We start from the raw sequence: 22501 nt of genomic DNA on the forward strand, positions 1-22501 counted from the left end.
ACAGAATTGACATTTTACATCTGTACTGGAAGACTACTGCAGATCCTCAGCAATAGGATGCACATAGAAACCAGAAATTATCCGTAAGAAAGTATGCTTCCCAAAAAGACAGGTTCTATTGATGGGACTGAAATGAACCCTAAGAGAGTATGTTTCTCAAACAAACAGGTTCTACTGCTGGGACTGAAATGATCAATAAGAAAGTATGTTTCTCAAACAGACAGGTTTGGATGGGACTGAAATTAACCATAACAGAGTATGTTTCTCAAACAGACAGGTGTGTGTGAGTGTGTGTGTGTGTGTGTGTGTGTAAGTGTGTGTGTGAGTGTGAGTGTGAGTGTGTGAGTGTGAGAGTGTGTGTGTGTGTGTGTGTGAATGTGTGTGTGAGAGTTTGGGGTGTGTGTGTGTGTGTTTGTGTGTGTGAGCGTGTGTATGTGTTTGTGTGTATGTGTGCGTGTGTGTATGCGTGTGAGTGTGTGTGTTTGTGTGTGTGAGTGTGAGTGTGTGTGTATGTGTGAGTGTGAGTGTGTGTGTGTGTTTGTGTGTATGTGTTTGTGTGTATGAGTGTGTGTGAGTGTGTGTGTTTGTGTGTATGTGTGTGTGAGAGTGTGAGTGTGGGTGTATGTGTGTGTGTGTGTGTGTGTGTGTGTGTGTGTGTGTCAGTAGATGGGGTGACTGAGGGGTTGTGGACAGGGTGGTGAGGAGGGAGGGGTGGGGGTGGGGGGACCCAGTGGAAAACCCTGTGTTATCAGCACAGCCTGCGACTTTACAGAGCTGGGAGTTTGCACAAGCTCACAAGCTCCAACCAGATGTTGATACCTCAGTTAAACAAATGGCATATAAGGGTGACAGCTGAACAGATGGACCCCCAGTCGAGCTCTCAGTTGGGACTATTTCTCTCTATTTCTCCTCTCTCACTCTCTCTCTCTCTCATTCTCCACCCCACCTCTCTCTCTCTATCTCCTCTCTCTTCCCTTATCCCTCCCAACACCTTAGCGGGCCGTAACACTGCCCCCCACACAGAGCACACACACCTTTTCTCAGCCGACGAAACTGGCCCAGCAGAGCTACCCAGTCCCTCACGTTCCCTCCCTCCTCTAGAAACTGTGGTGTTATGGACGTGTTATCAGCCAGACCGGTAGACTAGTCGTAACTAGCGATAGCACTGACCAGCTATCTTCATTCTACCTCAAGCCTTGGCTGATCCTTGTCCAATTTAAATCCTCTAATATACTCTACAGCTGTAATGTGCGGTTAGATGCCTGGTGCAAGCTGAACAGAAAGATACTGTGCTGTGGTATGCAGACACAGTGGCGGCTGAGCAGAGATTAAAATCTGGGCAGGCTGATTCTGCGTACAAAACAGTGAAATGGATGTAATAACTGTCCTCTACTGCCCCCTCTTTCTCTCCCTCCCTCTCTCTCTCTTCCTCCCTCTCTCTCCCTCCCTCTCTCTCACTCTCTCTTCCTCCCTCTCCCTCTCTCTCCCTCCCTCTCTCTCCCTCTCTCTCTTTCTCTCTCTTCCTCCATCTCTCTCCCTCTCTCTCTCTTCCTCTCTCTCTCTCTCTTCCTCTCTCTCTCCCTTTCTCTCTTCCTCCCTCTCTCTCTTTCTCTCTCTCTCCCTCTCTCTTCCTCCCTCTCTCCCTCTCTCTCTCCTCTCTCTCTCTTCCTCCCTCTCCCTCTCTCTCTCTTCCTCTCTCTCCCTCTCTCTCTTTCTCTCTCTTCCTCCATCTCTCTCTCTCTCTCTCTTCCTCTCTCTCTCTCCCTCTCTCTCTCTTCCTCTCTCTCTCCCTTTCTCTCTTCCTTCCTCTCTCTCTTTCTCTCTCTCCCTCTCTCTCTTCCTCCCTCTCTCTCTTTCTCTCTCTCCCTCTCTCTTCCTCCCTCTCTCCCTCTCTCTCTCTCTCTCTCCCTCTCTCCCTCTGTCGCCCTTGCCATCTCTGTCCCGTTTCCCTGTGAAGGGGAACCCTGTTCGACGTGTAAATTGTTAATACGGTCCCACAATTACATGAATAATGCAGCTTATTTCTCAGGCCGGAGTTTCTTATTAAAATATTTAAGCCCATTACCCCCGCAACATAAAAAAAAAAAAAAATCAACCGCTTTCCTGCCAGGGATTGAAATAGGGGTGAAGGGTGCTGCTCCATCAGGACGGTGACTGGAGCGAGGTACTTAACCCAAAGCGGCCCGGGCCCCCATCCGGCCGTGATAACCCGTGTGCGGTCTTAACACTCTGCGTACTCCCCTAGCCCTAAGGGTCAAAAATGACCCGCCTTCACTAAACCCCTAAAATAAAGCAGCTCCATTGCATTCTAAACCCCAAATCTATTTTGCATGAAGAAACAACCTGTCACTCATCTCAAACTTTTGTCATCAAATTTCAAGTCGAACAAAAAAAAAAATATTTCTCAGCTGTTAACCTTTTTTTTAATCCTTAAAACAACACAAGGGTTAATGGATTGTGTGTAAAAAAGGAAATTAAAACAATTTACGTCGCGCAGAGCGATGCCTGCATGTGCCCCAAACGTAACTCTTAGAGCTGGGATTGAGGCCCTTAAGCCTCCCCCACACAGCTGAAAATGCTAAGACTTCTGGGGCAGAAAAGAGGCCTCTGGAAGCTTCTCTGCTTTAACACTGGCCTTCGCCCCCCGAGTTCAGAAGTCTTATTGGAACGCGCCAGGGCCGCGTCAACGGCAGCCTTTCTCCGCTGGGCTCCCCGTCGGCTACCCAGAATGCACTCCAGAAAACAATCAGATTCCGCCCCGGCCCTCCTGTTGTTTAATGCCCCCAAAAAACAAACAGTGGTGTTAGAACTCGCCCCCCCCCCCCGCCCTCGCCCCCGTGCCCCTGCGCCCCCATCCACCACCTCCCCGCCTCCCTCACAACACTCCTGTCAGATCCGATCAGCTCTCTCATCCCTGACTCGCGGCTCCTCAAACAGTCTGGAGAGTTTCCTTTTTTTTTTTTTTTTTTTTTTAAGTAATATCACTCAAACCCCCATAACTTCAGTATCAAATAAGGGGAAAGCGGAAGAAAGGGAAAGAAGATTCCACAACAGCCCCCGTTGGATTGGCAGTGCGCAGGGGAGTACTTTTCAGAACAAATTTATATACGGGAGAAGTTCTTTTTTTTTTCTCTCCGGTCTTTTTTTGGCCCGGTTCCGCCTCTCCCCGGCTGTTGATTCCTTCCCTTACAGTCATTACCAACGAAACTGTCTCATCCTCTGACGGACAGCGTCTGGGCAACCTCGCGCTGTGTAATTTGAGGCAAAAACAGCTCTGTGGTTTTTCGGGCAAAGGGTGCGCTGTGTTCTTCTCGGTCCCCTGGCTGAGGGCTCAGTGTTCTACAGGTACGGTCCACACCTGGGTTTAAATACTTTTGGTTAAAATAATTGATTGATCTTGCCCGGTGCAACTGGGACAACCCAGATGACCAGAAGAGAATTTCATAGGTTCCAATACACCAGACACGCTCAGTGAAACCAAGAAAAGTACATGAATCCCGAAAGGTCTGTTACAGTCTTCATTTTGATGTTCTCAGGTTTTAGGAGTCGGCGCAGAGGAGACGTCCGCCCCCCGGCCCATCTCACCTTTCATACCCGCGGCAGGTTGCCATGACGATTTACGGTTTAACGGGGTGCACCTGTCCAGATGGATATCAGCACCTGAGAGGAACTGGAAGTTCAAAGGGGGACGAGAGGGTTTGAAATTGTCGAATGAAACTTTTTTTGGGGGGTCTCAATAGGGGTTATGTTTCACGAGTGATTTACACGCAAGGCGTTTCTACTTTCTACTACCCCCCCCTACTTTTTAAACCCGAGCTGGAGCGCTTCCACAGGGGTGAGTGTTAAAAAAGAGCTTAAGCACTCAAGACCGTGGTCTGAGAACTAATGGAATTCAACATCAAATTTATGACTGCTCCTCTTCCAATTTATTCTCCGTGAAAGTTTTTCCGCGAGACTGTCCATCCCACCACCCCTACCCAACCCCCCGAAAACCACTCAAGTCTGCTGCACTCCGTGCCCAAGACTGTAATTAATTTGCCTCTGCTGGGGCTTAATTCATTGTGCTCACTTTTGAATATCGGGGGTTTTTTTTGGCAATGAAATGAAATCACTTTCAGACCAGCTCAAGGTTATGGAATAATGCCGGTTGGGTCTGATCATATTTTTGGCCGTAAGCCAGGACCAAAGGGACACAGATGCAAGGGAAGTGTGTAACGGGTGGTAAAATATTGAGATAGTAAAAATGGTGTAGATTAACACTGTGCATTATGATTACATTGTCTCACCCGCCATTTCTCTCTCTGTCTCTCAGTCTCTCTCTCTCTCTTACACACCCACATACTCACACATACACACACACACACACACGTACATACACACAGACACACACACACACACACACACAGACACACACACACACACAGACACAGTATTGTACTCTCTCCCTCCTCTTCTCTTTCTGTGAGTGAGGTGCTTCTATAGGCAGGACCATGACTATGACATTTCAGATTATATGTAATTTTCTTTGATGCAGGGGCCAATGCTATTGACTGGTTTAGTGTGGTGTTGTATAGCCTGTTATTTGCTTGTTTGTGTGTGCGTGTATATGTATATGTGTGAGAGAGAGAGAGTTAGCTGTCAGAGTCCCCACTGTATTTACAGTATGTGTGTTCTTGTGTGTATTGGCTGTCAGTGTGTGTTTGTGTGTGTATATGTTGGCCGTCAGACTCCCTGCTGTGTGTGTGTGTACACAGTAGCTGCACTGTGACCTGTGTGATGGTGTATATGTGTGTGTTAGCTGTGTGTGTGTGTGTGTGTGTGTGTGTGTGTACCCGGGCTGGGGTCCAGACACATTCTGCTTGAGATGCAGGGCTTATGCTCCCCTAACAATCACAATAGAGCTGCAGCTACATGACCTCTCCCGACTTCCCAGGAAAGCTATGTGTAGTGTGTGTGTGTGTGTGTGTGGTGTGTGTGTAATGTGTGTGTGTATGTGTGTAGTGTGCGTGTGTGTGTGTGTGTGTGTGTGTGTGGTGTGTGTGTGTGTGTAATGTGTGTGTGTGTGTGTGTGTGTGTAGTGTGTGTGTGGTATGCTGCTCACACACTCAGTCGATTGGACATGGAGAGAGACTCACTCACTCACTCACTCATCTAACTGGATGTGAAGAAACTACAACTGCTGGAGACAGTAGAGGCCTTTTTAAAATCAGGCTCATTTGGAAAATTGATTTCAGCAGCTGGTCTAGCATGCTTCCAAATTTCCCCCTCAAAAGGCACGACTGCTGGAATCAATTTAAATTAATTTTGGGGTGTGCGTGCTCGAGGTGTTCAGTCTATCACTTTGAGTGACTGTCATTCGTAAATAGATTTATTACCCAGAAGCTTGTCATTGCAAGAAAGGAAACAGTATCTGTCTATCCGTCCACGTATCGCATCTGCGCCTGGACTTGGGTTAATGATGGATCTATTGAGAAATAGACAAGAACATTTTCGTCTGACGGAGAGGCTCAGTGGACCTCCCAGCACAGACAGAAGGTCATGCTGCTGACAGAATGTGATATTTAGCGTATATCCGCAAGGCTAACAGGGGTATACACAAGGATAAAAGGGAATTCGCAATGCTACACTGCAAAAACCAAAAAATAAGTCAATCTCAACAAGCCTTATCTTGCCTTATTGTCAGACTTAAAATCTTATTTCTATTAGTTTTTTTGCTAAATCATACAAAAATACTGCCAATGTGGTGAGACAGCTCAACTAATTTCGAGATTTGCCAGTGGAGTGAGAAAATTTCACTTGTCAAGCAACAGAAACTTAAAACAAGGGGATATTTTCTACTTGAGAAACACACATAAAATTTAAAGTCTCATTGCAAGACTAAAACTCTTGTTAAGACAGACTTCTCTGCAGTGCTACAATGAATAGAGAAACTAACAGGGAATTTAAAGTTAACAAGGGAAACTTGCCATTAAGCTGTAATGCTGATGAGACTGTAATGCAGTTTCAGTAATACAAGTAATTCTCAAATCTGGGGGGCAAAAGAAAACTGGGATGCTCCTACCCACCCAGACATACCAAGGTCCACATACTGCCCTTGCCTTCATACCGGTGCTGAAAAAAAGGATTTTAAACAACTGGAGGCAGCTTGACCAGTTCAGACCAGCTCCCAGCTCAACATAAATGGTAAATGGTTGGCATTTATATAGCGCCTTTATCCAAAGCACTGTACAATTGATGCTTCTCATTCACCCATTCATACACACTCTCACACACCGACGGCGATTGGCTGCCATGCAAGATGCCAACCAGCTCGTCAGGAGCATTTGGGGGTCAGGTGTCTTGCTCAGGGACACTTCGACACAGCCCGGGCGCGGATCGAACCGGCAACCCTCCGACTGCCAGACGACTGCTCTTACTGCCTGAGCCATGTCGCCCCACAGACAGAACATGGTTAAGCTGCTTGACCAGTTCAGATGGACTGCCACCCCAGACATGGTTTGACCAGCTCAAGCTAGGTTTTTGACACAGCTGGTGGCTGGTTGACCAGCTACCAGCTCAGACAAGCTACCAGCACTCGCTGGTTGAGCAGCCTATACCCAGCAAGACCAGTGTTATGACCAGTCTGACCAGCTCAATTTTCAAGCTGGAGTCGCTGGATTTTACAGCAGGGCACTTCCTTGGCTCTCTTGGCCCCGTTCTCTTTACATGACGAGGGTCTCGTGTAATTGAAAGAGACCCAGCAGAATTAAAAGCAGCATGAAAGACCAAGCATGAGAGACCAAGCAGAATTAAAAGGTGATCAGAGTGCGGGTATTGTACCCTCATATTATGAAAAAGCAAAAGCGTTTTCGAGAAAGCCAAACCCCGAAAAAAACAAAGTCTGCAGGCAGCGGTAATGCGATCTGTCCCCATGAGGCCACACTAGACGAGGAAGAGGAGAAGAACGGGACTTTTGTTTTGAAACTTTGCCCTGGGCTGGAAAACGAGCCCCTTTGTCCGCGACAGTGGCGGTAACACTAGTCGTGTACCACAACCTGAGCAGCCTTTCAGAATGCCATGTTCACAAGGGGACCCACCACAAAGCCCTCAGCGTGCGATTGCACTTCCAGGTAACCCACCTCCACCCCACCCACCCCCCCCCACTCCCCAGTCCCCCAACATCAAAACACCTGGCGATGGTAACCGCAACCGGTAAAGCTGGAGGCCTGATGCTGCAAAAAAAGACCGCCACTCCCACCAACTATCGTTTCCATGCCGACCCTGCAGTACGATTACCAGCTGTTTCCAAACATAACTTGAGCTGGTCGAACCACGCTGAGTATGGAGCTGGTCTGAACTGATCAACCAGCTGCTAGCTGTTTGAAAATCGAGTTTGAGCTGGTCAAACCAGGTTGAGTATGGAGCGGGCTTGAACTGGTCGACCAGCTGCCAGCTGTTTCAAAACCCACCTTGAGCTGTTTTTTTTTTTCAGCGGGGAAGGGCATAGAGCACAGGTAGGCAACTCTGCTCCTGGAGTGCCAGTGATCTTTCTGGCTGTTTGGTCACAAGAGTTTGATTGATGGTATTCAGTGGTGGAGAATTGACAGACCTTGAAAGATGAAACACGTTGGCTCCAGCAGATGGCCACCTGTGTTGATTAATCCAGTGACGTAGCCATGGGTTTGGGCAGAACAGAAACCAGGATCACATATGGCACTCCTGGATGGGGCCTGCCAACGCCTCATGTACAGGAAAAAAATAAATAATTCTGCCCAACTTCAAAAGAGACCGTCTTAACCACAGTAGGAGACCTGCTTTGAATTTATGTCTTCAAATGAGTAATTTGGTATCTGCAGAATTTGTCATTTGAAAATTGCAAACACACCAAGATCAATGTCTGCCTTGACTTGGGAGCATGCATCATACCCATACTACAGTATGGCTACACTGGACCATTCAGTACTGGGGCCCTTAAGATGAACCATACATAATCCATGTTTTATACACAGTGCCCTGATTAAGCATTCAGTGAACTGCATTCATTCTCCCTCTGACTGTATCTTTCACACCTGCATATTCCCTTTGAAATACAGTTGCATCAGTGCACAATTCCTATACCGTTCACCTTTTAAGGCGTGAGATCACAGATATGTGATTTGAAAGTTCTTAACTGAACGTTCTAAAGGTGATGTAACAGTCACTACTGGTGATTGAAAGCAATGGAGTTCTAGAGCACTGACTTAGAATGTTATGAAAAATAAAACCTTCCAGGAAAACTACTCTTCAGCAGGTTAAATTGAAAAGGCTGATGAAAGTTAAGCGTTAAAATTCAGCGTGAGCACAACTTTTCTTATCCCCAGCAATGGTTTACATTCTGTGTTTCACATCTTCACATGTTATTTGTATCATCTTTCCATTTTTAATTACTTTTGCCCCCTGTAAACTTGTTAATTTGGAAGCCATCTTTGTTTATGTTCCTCATCCGGTCTTCCATTGTAAAATAGGCAGCTTCTATCCGACATGGTATGTCGTTTTGTTGCTCCCACCCCCCAATGAGGGAGGTTAAATGTACATGGAGGTACTTAATTAACCCCCCCCCCCCCCCCCAACCTCCACCCCCACTCCCACAAAGAGGCCTCTATGCTCTGCCAGGACGCTGGGCTCTGAGGGTGTGGAGATAGACACCCCAGTGTCCCTTGTTGGCTTTGCCTCATGTCAGCTGCCTTGGTTACCGTAGAGACCGCCAGCGAGCCCAGTGACTCTCCCCCCTGCTTCTGCCTCAAACCCGCTATTCTGCGCTACCCAAGGAGAGGGGCTTTCACTGACACACGCACGCACGCACGCACACACACACACGCGCACTCACACACGCATGCACACACACGCACACACACTCACTCACACACCTCAAACCCGCTATTCTGCACTACCCAAGGAGAGGGGCTTTCACTGACACACGCACGCACGCACACACACACACACGCACTCACACACGCATGCACACACACGCACACACACTCACTCACACACCTCAAACCCGCTATTCTGCGCTACCCAAGGAGAGGGGCTTTCACTGACACACACACGCACGCACACACACACACACGCACGCACGCACGCACACACACATGCACACACACATTCACTCACACACCTCAAACCTGCTATTCTGCACTACCCAAGGAGAGGGGCTTTCACTGACACACACACGCACGCACACACACACACACGCACGCACGCACGCACACACACATGCACACACACATTCACTCACACACCTCAAACCTGCTATTCTGCACTACCCAAGGGGAGGGGCTTTCACTGACACACGCACTCACACAGACACTCACTCACTCAGTCACACACACACGCACATGCACGCACACGCACACACGCGCACTCGCTCAGTCACACACGCACGCACACTCACTCACTCACACACTCACTCAGTCACACACACACACCTGCACATGCACGCACACACACACACTCACTCAGTCACTCAGTCACTCACACTGACACACACACGTACACTCAGTCACACACTCACTCACTCATGCACTCACACATACACTCACACGCATACACCTACTCAATCACACACACACACCCGCACACACAGGCACGCACGCACACTCACTCACGCACTCACACACACACGTACACACACTCACACGCACACACGATTCTGCCTCAAACCCGCTATTTTGCGCTACCCGGGGAGAGGGGTTTTCACTTACAAACACACACACACAAGCGCACACACGCAGGCACGCACACAGGCACGCTCACAGGAAGGCATGCATGTACTCACACACAAACACACGCACACATGCATACATAAGCACACACACTCACACACATGCACACATGCATGCACGGACACACACATGAACGCACGCACTCGCACACGCAAAAATAAATAAATATACCCCCCCTCCATATCTGGAAAATGTGGAATTACATTCTCTAAAAAACTATGTAAAGTTTTTTGTTGTTTTTACAAACTTCCTATAGCATGATAACAGGGAACATCGACAGAATTTCCTTAAACACTTTTTTCTTCTGCATGTGCTGCATGCAACTTTAATCATATTGGCAATGCCATCTCAAAATCACACAATCATCAATCGCAGATGCCATGAACAACAATAAACTGGAACGATAAGCATCAGAAAACCAACAACCAAAGAGAACAAGAAACTAGCATTAATTACCTTTCACGGACGATTGCAGCCTCTTCTTTTTAAACGGCGGGTTTGCAGACCTTCAGAAGTTTTCCTCCCTCCTCCGTTCTCTCTCCGTCCGTTCCTCTCTCCGTCAGTTCCGCAGGTTCTGGGCAGAGCGGCGGGGGATCGATGGGACGGGGATTTGCGATGAGAGGATAAAAGAGGGTGACGGAAAGATAGACGGAGGTCTGGGGGAACAGTCAGGAGAGGAAGAACGATCGGAAGGCTGACACCTTCTGGCAGAGTGTGGCGTCTCAGCTGCCTTTCAGCCCCCAGCGCTACACTGCGAGAGAGCGAGAGCGCAGCTAACTAATCTTCAGGTGAAAGGAGTTACTCTCTCTCTCTCTCTCTCTCTCTCTCCCTCCCGCTCTCTCTGTCTGCTCCCGCTCTCTCTCTCTAGCACCTCTCTCTCTGCCTGCTCACTCACTCTTTTTCTCTCTAGCACCACTTCGCTCTCTCCCTCCCTCTCTCTCTCTCTCTCTCTCTCTCTCGCTGCTCTCCCGCTTCATGAATATTCCAACAAGGCTAATGCAGCTGAGGATCAGTGAATTAGCTCACTGCTCCTCCTCTCTCTCTGTTGCCCCTCTCTCTCTCTCCTTCTCTCCCACTCTTACTCTGTTCCCCCTCTCTCTCTCTTTCTCTCCCACTCTCCCCCTCACTCCCTCTCCATATCTCCCTCTCAGTTCCCTCTCTCTTTCCTTCTCTTCCACTCTTTCTTTCTCTCCCTCTCTCCCTCTGTTCTACCTCTCTCTCTCCCTCTCTCCCCCTCTCTCACTCTGTTCTCCCTCTCTCTCTCCCTCTCTCTCTCTCACTCTGTTCTCCCTCTCTCTCTCCCTCTCTCTCTCTCTGTTCTCCGGCGTATGAAGGCTGAGACAGAGCAGCCTCTCCCGTGGAGATGAAATAAAAACAAACAGGATCTTCAGACGGGTATCAGATCCAGGTCCTCTTTCCTGGATAATTCATATGATTACACCCCATTATGTGTGCGCTACCAAGCGCAAGTAATTCTTCCTCATTTAGAGCACTGCTGAATAAAAGATGCTGAAATAGTTTGTTTGCGTGCATTACTTTTCTTTTATTCATAGCAAAAAAAATAAAAAAATAAGGGTGGTTAATTAGTAAATAAAGGCTTCTTCCATACTGAAATTTGGCCCACTTTCCCAATATTTCTCTAAGCTTGTTTATTTAAAATTTTTTGTTGTGCCTCAGCCTTGCATACAAAGGATATTGGCTGGGGTGAGACAAACACACGGTATGAATACTCGAGCAGATGTTCAACAGAACTGATACAGTACAGGTGTTGTTTTGTGATGAATGGATGAAAACAGTGTGTTAATAAATGAATGCGATGCAGAAGAAAGACATTACGGGGGAGGAATTTGGATTAGATGCCCTTTACGAGCAGGGCCTCTGTCTACTATACTAAATAACTGCCGCCCGACGCATCGAAACACACCTCCGCTCACCTACTCTGTATTCACACACCCCGGGATAATGTCACGAGTATCCGATAACATCTGTGGCGAATTGGCGTGGAGAGCTATGCGTGTACGCATTAATAAAAAACATTGAAAATAAAACAGATCAAAACAAGAACGACAGCGATGGCGATGGCAGCAGCGGAAAAATGATGCATGCTTACATCTCGTGGGTTTGATAAACACACTCATCACCCCGGAGAGAGACTCCACTCCCCACAGGCTTGGCTTGCCACCCAAAGCCCACACAAGCCTGATACATGATTGATTTCTTTGATTTTGGCTCCGGGGGGGGGGGGAAGTTTGCGCGTCTCACTCGCACACCTATAAATCACGCGGATCAGCCTATATAAATAAGCTCATGGTTCCACCTGCTCCTAGCACAGCCCACAAAAAAAACAAAACAATTAACACCCGGCCTCCTTGTGCTGCCAACGGAACGAGTCCATCACACCAACAAGGACTGTATGGTCCAATCACGTTCTTCCCCCCCCACCGCAAGAATATAAAAGGGAAAAAGGAAAGTATCACGCTGAGCCACAACACAACATGAAAATACAAAGTGTGCTCTCCTGCGCTGAGCTACGAAACAACATGAAAGGCAACCTGTGCTCTCGTATGCTGAGCCACAACACATGAAAGTATGCTCTCCTGGGCTGAGCCACAACATGAAAGGCAACCTGTGCTCTGCTCTGCTGAGCCACAACACAACATGAAAAGACAAAGTGGGCACTCCTGTGCAGAGCCACAACACAACATGAAAGGCAAACTGTGCTCTCCTGCGCAGAGCCACAACACAACATGAAAAGACAAAGTGGGCACTCCTGCGCAGAGCCACAACACAACATGAAAAGACAAAGTGGGCACTCCTGCGCACAGCCACAACACAATATGAAAGGCAAAGTGTGATCTCCTGCGCACAGCCACAACACAATATGAAAGGCAAACTGTGCTCTTGTATGCTGAGCCACAACACATGAAAGTATGCTCTCCGGGGCTGAGCCACAACATGAAAGGCAAAGTGTGTTTCCTGCGCTGAGCCACAACACAACATGAAAGGCAAAGTGTGCTCTCCTGACTAGGCACTGCAAACTAATGCTATGTCTCTCTTACTAGGGAGGAGTGATTACAGAGGCCTGGGGGCTGATTCCCCCCCCAAACCCCATGACTACACGCGCTCCATGGGGAGGTCAATAAAGAGACGACCACAGAGGCCATAAAGTCAATGGACCAAAGACGAAGGCTTTCAATTCTGGGCCTACAGGCTCTCAACGTCCGCAGGATTTAATTGATCAAGTTAAGCAGTTGATTGCATAGATTGCATAGATCCTGGGAAAAACAAACTGTTGTTGTGTGTAAAAAATGGTGTGTTTCATGACAAAAACATGTTGCAGTGAAAATATTTTCAAAATATATTGAATTTTTATTGTATGTTCCTTGTTGTGTACGTTTAAACAAACACCACATACACTACATGTCTTCTTTGTAGTTAGACACTGTGAGCTAAAGGAGTTGTTTCGTATATTGCCTTGGTCAAATTTTGGTAACGAAAGTTTATAGCTAGTTATCGTGTACACTTGCTAGCTAAGACACTGAAAAAAACAATTGACACTTTGCCCCAGAATACTGGTGTACTTTGGAGGATTAACTTCTGCTGGCAAAAGAAGAAATAGTTCTGCATAAAACTGCATTTCATTGATGTTCATGAGTAACTGTGGCACTATATTTGGAAAGAGACATTGCTGTTGAGGTTTTCAAACGTTAATTTTAGGTGGATTCATTACCAGAAATAAAAAATGTCTGTATGGTCTATTATATCATGGCGAACTGCGTCTAAAAATGTTGTCAAATCTAAGTAGTTATTCGAATTTCAGCAAAACTATTACAGTACAGTTACGTATTTAGCAGATGTTTTTTTTCTAAGATGACTTACAGTTGATTAGACTAAGCAGGGGGACTATCCCCCATGTAGTAATGCGGGGTTAAGGACCCTGCTCAAGGGCCTAACAGCTGCATGGATCTTATCGTATACCGGGACCTGAACCGCTAATCTTCCGTGGTCCCAGTCACCTTAGCCGCTAGGCTACGGGCTGCACCCTCGACTATCAGAGATAACATTCTGGGTAAGTGAAAACACACTTTAATCTGAACTGATTTCGAGGTGAAAACAAAACTAACCGCTGGGGCGCACCGGGGCCAGTTATGGGGAACATCGGCCACTGTTATGGGGCTTGTAGACCAAAGATTCGCAAAAATTCCAGTATCGCTGACGGGAATTGAAACAGAAGTGCGGTCACTGGAGCTCGCTCTGAAAGGGCCAGGTCTGAAAGCTGCAGATTATCAGACGCCTTCAGAAAAAATAAATAAAGAAAGATAAAAATAAAAATCAAGATCGCACACTTGGCTGAGCCCAAGCTCGTTTATCCCTCGCAAGTAAACAGTGGCGCGGACCGCTCAATAGAGCGCAGGGCACCCTCGCGTTCTCTTTGTCTCCGTTTTATTTATTTCTCTTTGAGAGGAGACGCGACTCCTACAAGAAATCAGCTATCAGAGGAGGTCTGGAGCCCAGACGTTGCTCGCCCGCTGCAGTCAAGTGGGCAGACGCGGCTGGAAGTGACGGGCCGGCCCGGTCGATGAGCCGCCCCGCTCCGTCTGCCGATAAGGGCACGGCCGGAGAGAAATACTCGCCCCTTTTCCGGAAACGGTGGAGGATTTCTGGCCTCTGAACGGACGTTCGACTGCGTGCCTCGGCGGGTTATCGTGAGTAAACGGCTCGGGGTGTTGTGAACGATACCTATCTTTCGGGGATGATAACCACAAAGTTAGTTGGGGCGGTAAACGGGCAAGGAGAACATTCGACGTGGAAACGCACCAATTTGTGGGTGAGTTCGCGAATACGCTGTGAGGGCGCCGGAGGGCACCCGGGGTGTTCTCTGGTGGTTCGGAAATTCGGAACGCACAGAACACACACTGGGCACTCTGACCGAAAAAGAGCGTCTGGAAATTCCAATCATAAAATGGCGGAAGAAGTCGTTGCAAATTGTGATGGTTTGTGGCTCGATTGCTACTCTAGCCAGTGTTATTCAACACACATATACGGGGACCAAAATGGGTAATAACCATGTTTATACATGGGATGAATTAACGTTAATTTGAACACATTTTAACAGATGAAAATGGCAACAGAAAGCTAGCTAATATAATTATTTCAGAGCACTCTATGATGTGGAAACCAGAGCGCCTTGGCCAAGACCAAGCACCGTAAATGTTGAGAAGGATGGTCGAGTCTGAATACCAACAAGACCAAGACAAGTCTGAGTCAGAATATCAACAAAACCAAGAGAAGTCCGAGTCCGCTATTAATACCAACAAGACCAAGACAAGTCTGAGTCCACTATTAATACCAACAAGACCAAGACAAGTCTGAGTCCACTATTAATACCAACAAGACCAAGACAAGTCTGAGTCCACTATTAATACCAACAAGACCAAGACAAGTCTGAGTCCACTATTAATACCAACAAGACCAAGACAAGTCTGAGTCCACTATTAATACCAACAAGACCAAGACAAGTCTGAGTCCACTATTAATACCAACAAGACCAAGACAAGTCTGAGTCCACTATTAATACCAACAAGACCAAGACAAGTCTGAGTCCACTATTAATACCAAATCAAAGACCTAGAGCCCCGGCAGTACCCTGCAGCTCTTGCACTTGTGTTCACGCTGGCCTTAACAGGATGGGAAACTAGAATGCTCAGCCTCCGCGGTGCAGCTGACTTAATCATGTGTAAGAGATTAAGGATGTACACGGGCAGGACCAAACACACAGACGAGGCCCCGCCGGGAGAACCGAAATGTTGTCGGGGTTGTCACTCCTCCCACCTGAGTGACTGATGAACGGAAAGTAGTGTTGCAAAACTCTTAGCACGGGATGATGTAATGCCCTCACAAATAAAGAGAGAGAGAGAGAAAGAGAGAGAATAAGAGAGAGTGAGAGAGTGACAGTGAGAGAATAAGAGAGAGACAAAAAGAGAGTGAGAGAGAGAATAAGAGTGAGACAGAGAGAGAATGAGAGAGAGAATAAGAGTGAGAGAGCGAGAGAGAGAGAGAATAAGGGTGAGAGAGTGAGAAAGAGAGCATATTGACCTTGGTCAGGTCTAAACTTTTAGCCATCTGCCCGATGCAAATCAGACATTTTTTATTTTAATGTGCTAAGGGCCTTTTGTACAGTCTCGCTAATCTTAATATTTTTAATGTTTCTGAGAGCCGTGCGGTGCCCAGTGCTTTTCTTATTTATGATTTTGATTTAACATAATTTCCTTTAAAAAATAATAATAATTAAAAAAAGCTATTGCACATTAAGGGTACGGGGCTAAGTGTTCCGTATGGTGTTGTGGTTCCAGAAATTCACAAGCTTGCTCTGGCAGGAAATGAAAAATAACAATGCTAAATAAACCTGGCAGGGCATAGCTCCTAAGCTAATATGTTATTTATGTACTTTTGTTACATCAACAAGGATTATTTAAATGGTGAATTAATAACTGGAAATGGCCGAATAAATGTCACTCGGTAAATTTACGAGCGCCATTCATGTGGAAGGAAACACAAGCCACATACGAATGATTTCTGATTTATTTCTATCTTTCTCTCTCTCCCTTGAGCTCCCCATCAGTCCCCCTCTTTTTCCCCCCCACAGATTATTGAATAATTCGGGTAAAATACTGACTTGTTGAGCTTACACACTCTCAAAAAGGACGTGCGAGCATCCGACTGACTTTCTGCGCTACAACTGTCCTGTAACTTTGTGTCAAAGTCACTGCTTCCTTGTACAAACGCACGAAAGTGACAGGATGCGTTACAGAGAGAGGCTTTTTAACGCGGCCCGTTAGAAGTAGCGGGAAATGTGTTGTCGCTGACTCTGCCGCGCGGCTGTATGTGTTGTCTCTAACACATCTGTTCTGAGAGTGTGAAGAGCTGATGTGGCTGAGTGATGACAGGGCCTGTGTAAGGCCGGCACTCACAAAGCAGGCCTGCGGGCACAGCCAGTCCTGAATCTGCCCGGGGGGGCTGGGAAAGCTGAAACACAAACATAAAAATACATGCAGCTCTTTCAAAACACGCCGGGCAAAGATATATATATATATTTTTTCAGTATTAGAATGCTGCTGAGTATGCATGGGCTTTTGGCTTTGTTTACGCTGCATCCTTTGCCGTTTGCTACATTGACATTTCTATGTTCGTATGTGTGTGTGTGTGTGTGTGTGTGTGTGTGTGTGTGTGTGTGTGTTTGTGTGTGTGTGTCAGTGTATGGGTTGTTTCTCTGCGGATATGTGCATTTGTCATTTAATTTCATTTACAGGCAAATTTTGATGTGCATTAATACATATCATTTATTTAGAAATGTATGAAATGTACAATACAGTATATGTAAAAAATATGTAGTGTATATAAAATTTGGGTCTTTGGAGTTTATTTCCGCTGGCTGTTCCACTGGGATGGGATTCTGAGAGTAGCATTACCATCTTGTATTAAATGGTAAATGGTTGGCATTCATATGGCGCCTTTATCCAAAGCGCTGTACAATTGATGCTTCTCCATTCACCCATTCATACACACACTCACGGCGATTGGCTGCCATGCAAGGCGCCGACCAGCTCGTCAGGAGCATTTGGGTTAGGCGTCTTGCTCAGGGACACTTCGACACAGCCCGGGCGGGGGATCGAACCGGCGACCCTCCGACTGCCAGACGACTGCTCTTACTGCCTGAGCCATGTCGCCCCTCTCATAATACCCTCTCGTCAAAGAGCAGCGGAAACTACAGTAATTGAAACTGAGCTAAACTAAGACTTTAAGAGCACAACTCTGCGGCCATGAAGGATAATGGGGGTAGCATGACGCACACAAAGAATGGTTCTGAGAGGGTCCTTTGAGCTTGTCTCCCACAGGGAAAACAGTTATATTTCTTTGCAGAAACCGCTATGGTAGGCATTAAGGTTTGAAAGCTCCCAGATTTAACCATTTTCCCCAATAAAGAATCCTTGGACTACACAGGGTCACTGAGGATGCATCGCCCACCCTTTCTTCTGAGATACATTTTTTTTGCTAATAGGCATGTATCATGGGTTATTGAAAAAAAACAACAAAAAAAACAGATATTTTTTAAGATATTTTCAGTGATGAAATATACCAACTCTTCCCTTCAATCTCACATTGTCTGAATGCAGAGATCAGGGGACCAGGCTTCCTCAGCAGGCGTGGGAAAGAGGAGTTTAACAGTGGCGCTGTTTATACACAAATAAAAATCAGAGTCAGGGCCGATGCGGTCAGAAGAGTATTTGTAAATAATTGATTAGAAACAACGAATGTGAAGTTCGGACACGAACCGCAGACATCCCGACAATATTCCCGCTGTTCAGCGCTCCCATTTCCGCAAGACTCTGACCGGAGGGCGGACTGGCATGCCTGCTTCCTCCTCAGGTGTTTTCACTCCTTCCTTTTGTAATTCGTTCCCCCCCGCTTAACTTAACACGGCGTTACAAATTAATTTTTCATACTTTCCACACTGCGAGCTCTGGCGAACTTCTGGCACAGCATCCCCGAAGCTCGGAAGTTGAATCCGGCCGCTTTTCCGTAACCTCGACCAGACAGCGGAATTTCGTCAGGCACATCTCAGCGCACTGCGTGCCGGGTTCGTTTAACGTCATCCGACTGCACGTTTCTCGGGAAAGTTCACCGAGCATGCTGTTTGTTTTGTCTTTACCGTATGTGCATTGTGTCATATGTTTTAGGTATGTCCCATTTTACAGTCCATGAACGTAAATATAGTGTTTTGTATAAAACGTAAAGGAGTGTCCATAGAAAATTGCGAGGAACACATTACTCATGCTAAGGCACGCTACAATAAAGCTGCGGCCATCGGAACTGATGAAGTTGACCACGACGAAATCTTTAATTTCATCTTTACGCGATTGAATGTGGTGGAATACCATGGGGTTGCGATGGGGAGTGTGGAGGAGGGGCGTAGGTGACAGGTAAAGAGTCATGTCCATCAGTGGGGTTTATCATGGAGTCTTAGAACAATACAGCTGACCTGGGATCAGTCTCACCTTTTATATCATACCGGATAATGTACAGGGGAAAACTGATCCATTTTAATTTTATTTTTTCTTCTAATTCATTAACCCATTGTAACATTTAACTTTACATACGATCAACTGAACTTTACATAGATCAACTGAAGGCTTGGGGAATCACAGTAGGTAGGGAATCAGTGTTGAAGCCAATCAGATGTACTGTACAGCTGATGGTGATTAAGTGGCTGGATGTCATGCCAGTTTCGTAAGCACTAAATAGCCATTCATAGGTGTTTATGTCAATAGACACACATATAAGTACGATGTGTGTCACCTGGTATGTCATACTAATGGTGCATCTGGTATGATATACTCTGCCATGTGAATAGTTGTGGTTATTTTTCAAGTTGTTACTGATCATTCTATTAAAAATTTACACCTTAGCAATGCAAGCGACTGCACTCAAACTTTTTCAACTCAATGAAATGATGTACTAAAACTATCAATTTGATTGTTTTCAGCGTGAGTTTACTTGCTAATTAAACAGTAATGAAAAATAAATGGCGAATTGAACGTTTTGCTATTAGAATGTCCTCTCATTTGAATACCTATGAGCTTGTGTCCTGGACTCGCCCTAAAGCGGTTCCTGCTACCACTCTTGACGATGCTACCTTTTCATTAATTTATTTTGAAAATGAAAATGGAAAGTAATTATTCCTTCTCCCCCACCCCGGTCCTCCACTCTCCTACTGCTTGAGATAGCGTGCTTCTTAATGCCCTATTTGTTGATTACCAACCGACGCCGCGTCCATAGTCCTTCTCCGTCCTTTAACCGTGCCCACAATTAGCGGCGGTATGTCGCAGAGAGTGACCCAAAGTCGTTTGTCTTGCTCATCGCTAAGTGCTAAATTCTATAGGGATTGATTGGGCATTGGCCACTCCACCCTGGGGACTGTTCTGAATAATAAAACGTACTGCCGCGAGGGATGGATCCAGACTTCAGGGCTCTGGTTTAGGTCGGGTGCTAGACCAACCCCCCCCCCCCGTCAGTGTGTGTGTTATTGTCATCTCCCTGGGATGGGTGTGTGCTTGTACGGGTGTTCATGCTCTCGACACGTTAAAGGAACAGACAGTGGTTCGTAGTGTGAACGGGAGAATGTGCTAGCCTTGTCAGGAAATTTCATGCAGCTCTGTTCCCTGGCCCATGTGTGTGTGTGTGTGTGTGTGTGTGTGTGTGCTTTGGTGGGCATGCATGCATTTCTATGACCATATTTGTATGCATGTATGCAGATGTTGGATTTTTATGTACGTAAATGTGTGTATCTGTACTGTATGTATGTAGATGTCTGTATTTGTATGTATGTAGATGTGTGTCTGTATGTTTGTAGATGTGTGTATTTGTATGTATGTAGATATGTGTCTGTATGTATGTAGATGTATTTGTACGTATGTAGATGTGTGTCTGTATGTACAGTATGTAGTTGTCTGTATTTGTATGTATGTTGAGTGTATGTAGATGTGTGTATTTGTATGTATGTAGAGTGTATGTAGATGTGTGTATGTAGAGTGTATGTAGATGTCTGTATTTGTATGTATGTAGAGTGTATGTAGGTGTCTGTATTTGTAGCCAGGTGGATGAGAGGGATCAGCCGGTCACAAAGAGCACTGCAGCCAGGAGACCCCCCCCCCCTCACCCCCCCTCCCCCCACCTCCCCACAGGGACTACAGCTTCCCTCCCGCCCCCCACACCCCCAATCGCATCTGAGACTGATCTCCGCAGGGACCCACACAGACAGCTGACAGGGGCTGAGCCCTACCTGTTGTGACCCCTGGGAGTGTGAGCCTAGCCCCCCCATAACCCAACCTTTCTAGGACACACCCCTGGGGACCCCCACCCACCCCCTCCCGTCCACAGCATCGGCGTCAAGAGAATTATGGTGCCCCCCCCCCCCCCCCCCACACACACACACACACTTTCACAAACCTGATGTTCAGGAGCTGAGCAGAGAGAGGGTCTGGACTGGACTGGGCTGGACTGGACTGGACTGCACTGGACTGGGCTGGACTGGACTGGACTGGACTGTCTCTGGTCCGTCCAATCAGAAACCGTGATGCTCCAGCCCTGTCTGAAATTTGGGATGGGGGGGATGGAGAGAGAGGAGAAGAAAAAAGAGGAGGACAGACCCAATTCAGCCAGGGCAATAAACCGCTGGCACTCAAACCAGAGAGGCTGAGCTGGCTGGGGTTGGACTCTAACGAGAGGGGCTGAGAACCAGCGCGGCCCGAATCAGAGAGGGGGGGAGGGACTGTACCCCACCACCTCACCCCCCCCCCCCCTTCCCAGCAACAGCCTCCCAAAAACGCCTTTGATGTGAGAAACAGGGAGACGGTACAGTTCATTTTTGTATTAATTCAGTGGAATGATGAAAGGCTGGGCTGAACACTGAGAGGCAGAGAGATGGTGTTAGAGATGCCGGTATAGATTCACAGATGCCGACTGCATTTGAAACAGGTGGAGAGATGGCGCCTTTCCGTTTTTCCAAAGTCAAGGAAGTGCAAGAACGAAAACTTTCAAGTGCATTTCATTTTGCCGTGTAAAAATCAAAGTGCAAAAGCGAAATGCACTCAAAAAAAAAAAAAAGAACACAAATCTGCAGTATCTTGACACATGGCATTTAATGTGTCCTTCAATTCTTTTTACAAAAGTTATTTTGTGATTTTACATTCAGTACAATCGCTCTCTCTGTGAATACGGCCTGCAGAAGTCACGCATTTAGCTCAAGCCGAGTTCAGTTGCTTTTAATTATTTGTAAATTCTTTCAAATTCATTTCTTCTGTTGTCAGAGATTGACAGGACAAGTCAGCCTGTGGAATGCTCATATGGCAACTCGCAGCAAAGGCTGCTGGGAGCTGAAAAGAGCCTGTGTGTAATTACATTGAGCGTCAGCACAGAAGGAAATTAATTGGAAACATAAAAAGAGATAAGAAGTATTTCTGAAAAGCAGAAATAAAAAAACGCACATTTGCTTAATTCAACATAGAAGGTAAGTGGTTAATATGTTGAAATTTGTCTGAATAAAAATAAATAAAAATAATAATAATAATAGTAATATTAATAAACACCAGGAGGTACAATTACAAAGCCTGCATTTCTGTGTCAGTTTGGGGTTCACAAGTTTGGACATCCACCAGCACCATAGTCTTTCCGTTGCTCCCAGCGAGACGGACGTACTGTGAGCTGAATCCTGACGGCCCTGTATGAGGATGTCACTGGTTCTCCAGTGACTCAGGGGCGCTGCAGAAGGCCCTAGTGTTGGCATTTCAGGCTGCTAAGGGGACTGCCCCACCTTACATACAATCCCTGATCACTCCCTACTCCCCAGCTAGACCACTCCGGTCTGCCAGCTCTGGTCGCCTTACGGTTCCCTCTCTACGTGCACCTGGCGGTCGAGCTGCACGTTCACGCCTGTTTTCCGTTCTGGTTCCTCAGTGGTGGAATGACTTGCCTACCACTGTCAGAACAGCAGAATCCCTCCCCCTATTTCGACGCAGACTCAAAACCCACCTTTTCAAGCTCTACCTTAGTCCTCCCTCCTGATTTCCCCTGCCCCTCCTTTCTGATATCCCTATCCTTGTCTAACCCCCCCCCCCCCCAAAAAAAAAAAAAAAAAATGCACTTCTGATGACAACTATGTTTAGAACAGCATTTCCTGTGTATTTTGCTCGTTTCTGGATGTG

Source organism: Conger conger, chromosome 4 (assembly GCF_963514075.1).
Source record: "Conger conger chromosome 4, fConCon1.1, whole genome shotgun sequence".
NCBI classification, from domain to species: Eukaryota; Metazoa; Chordata; class Actinopteri; order Anguilliformes; family Congridae; genus Conger; species Conger conger.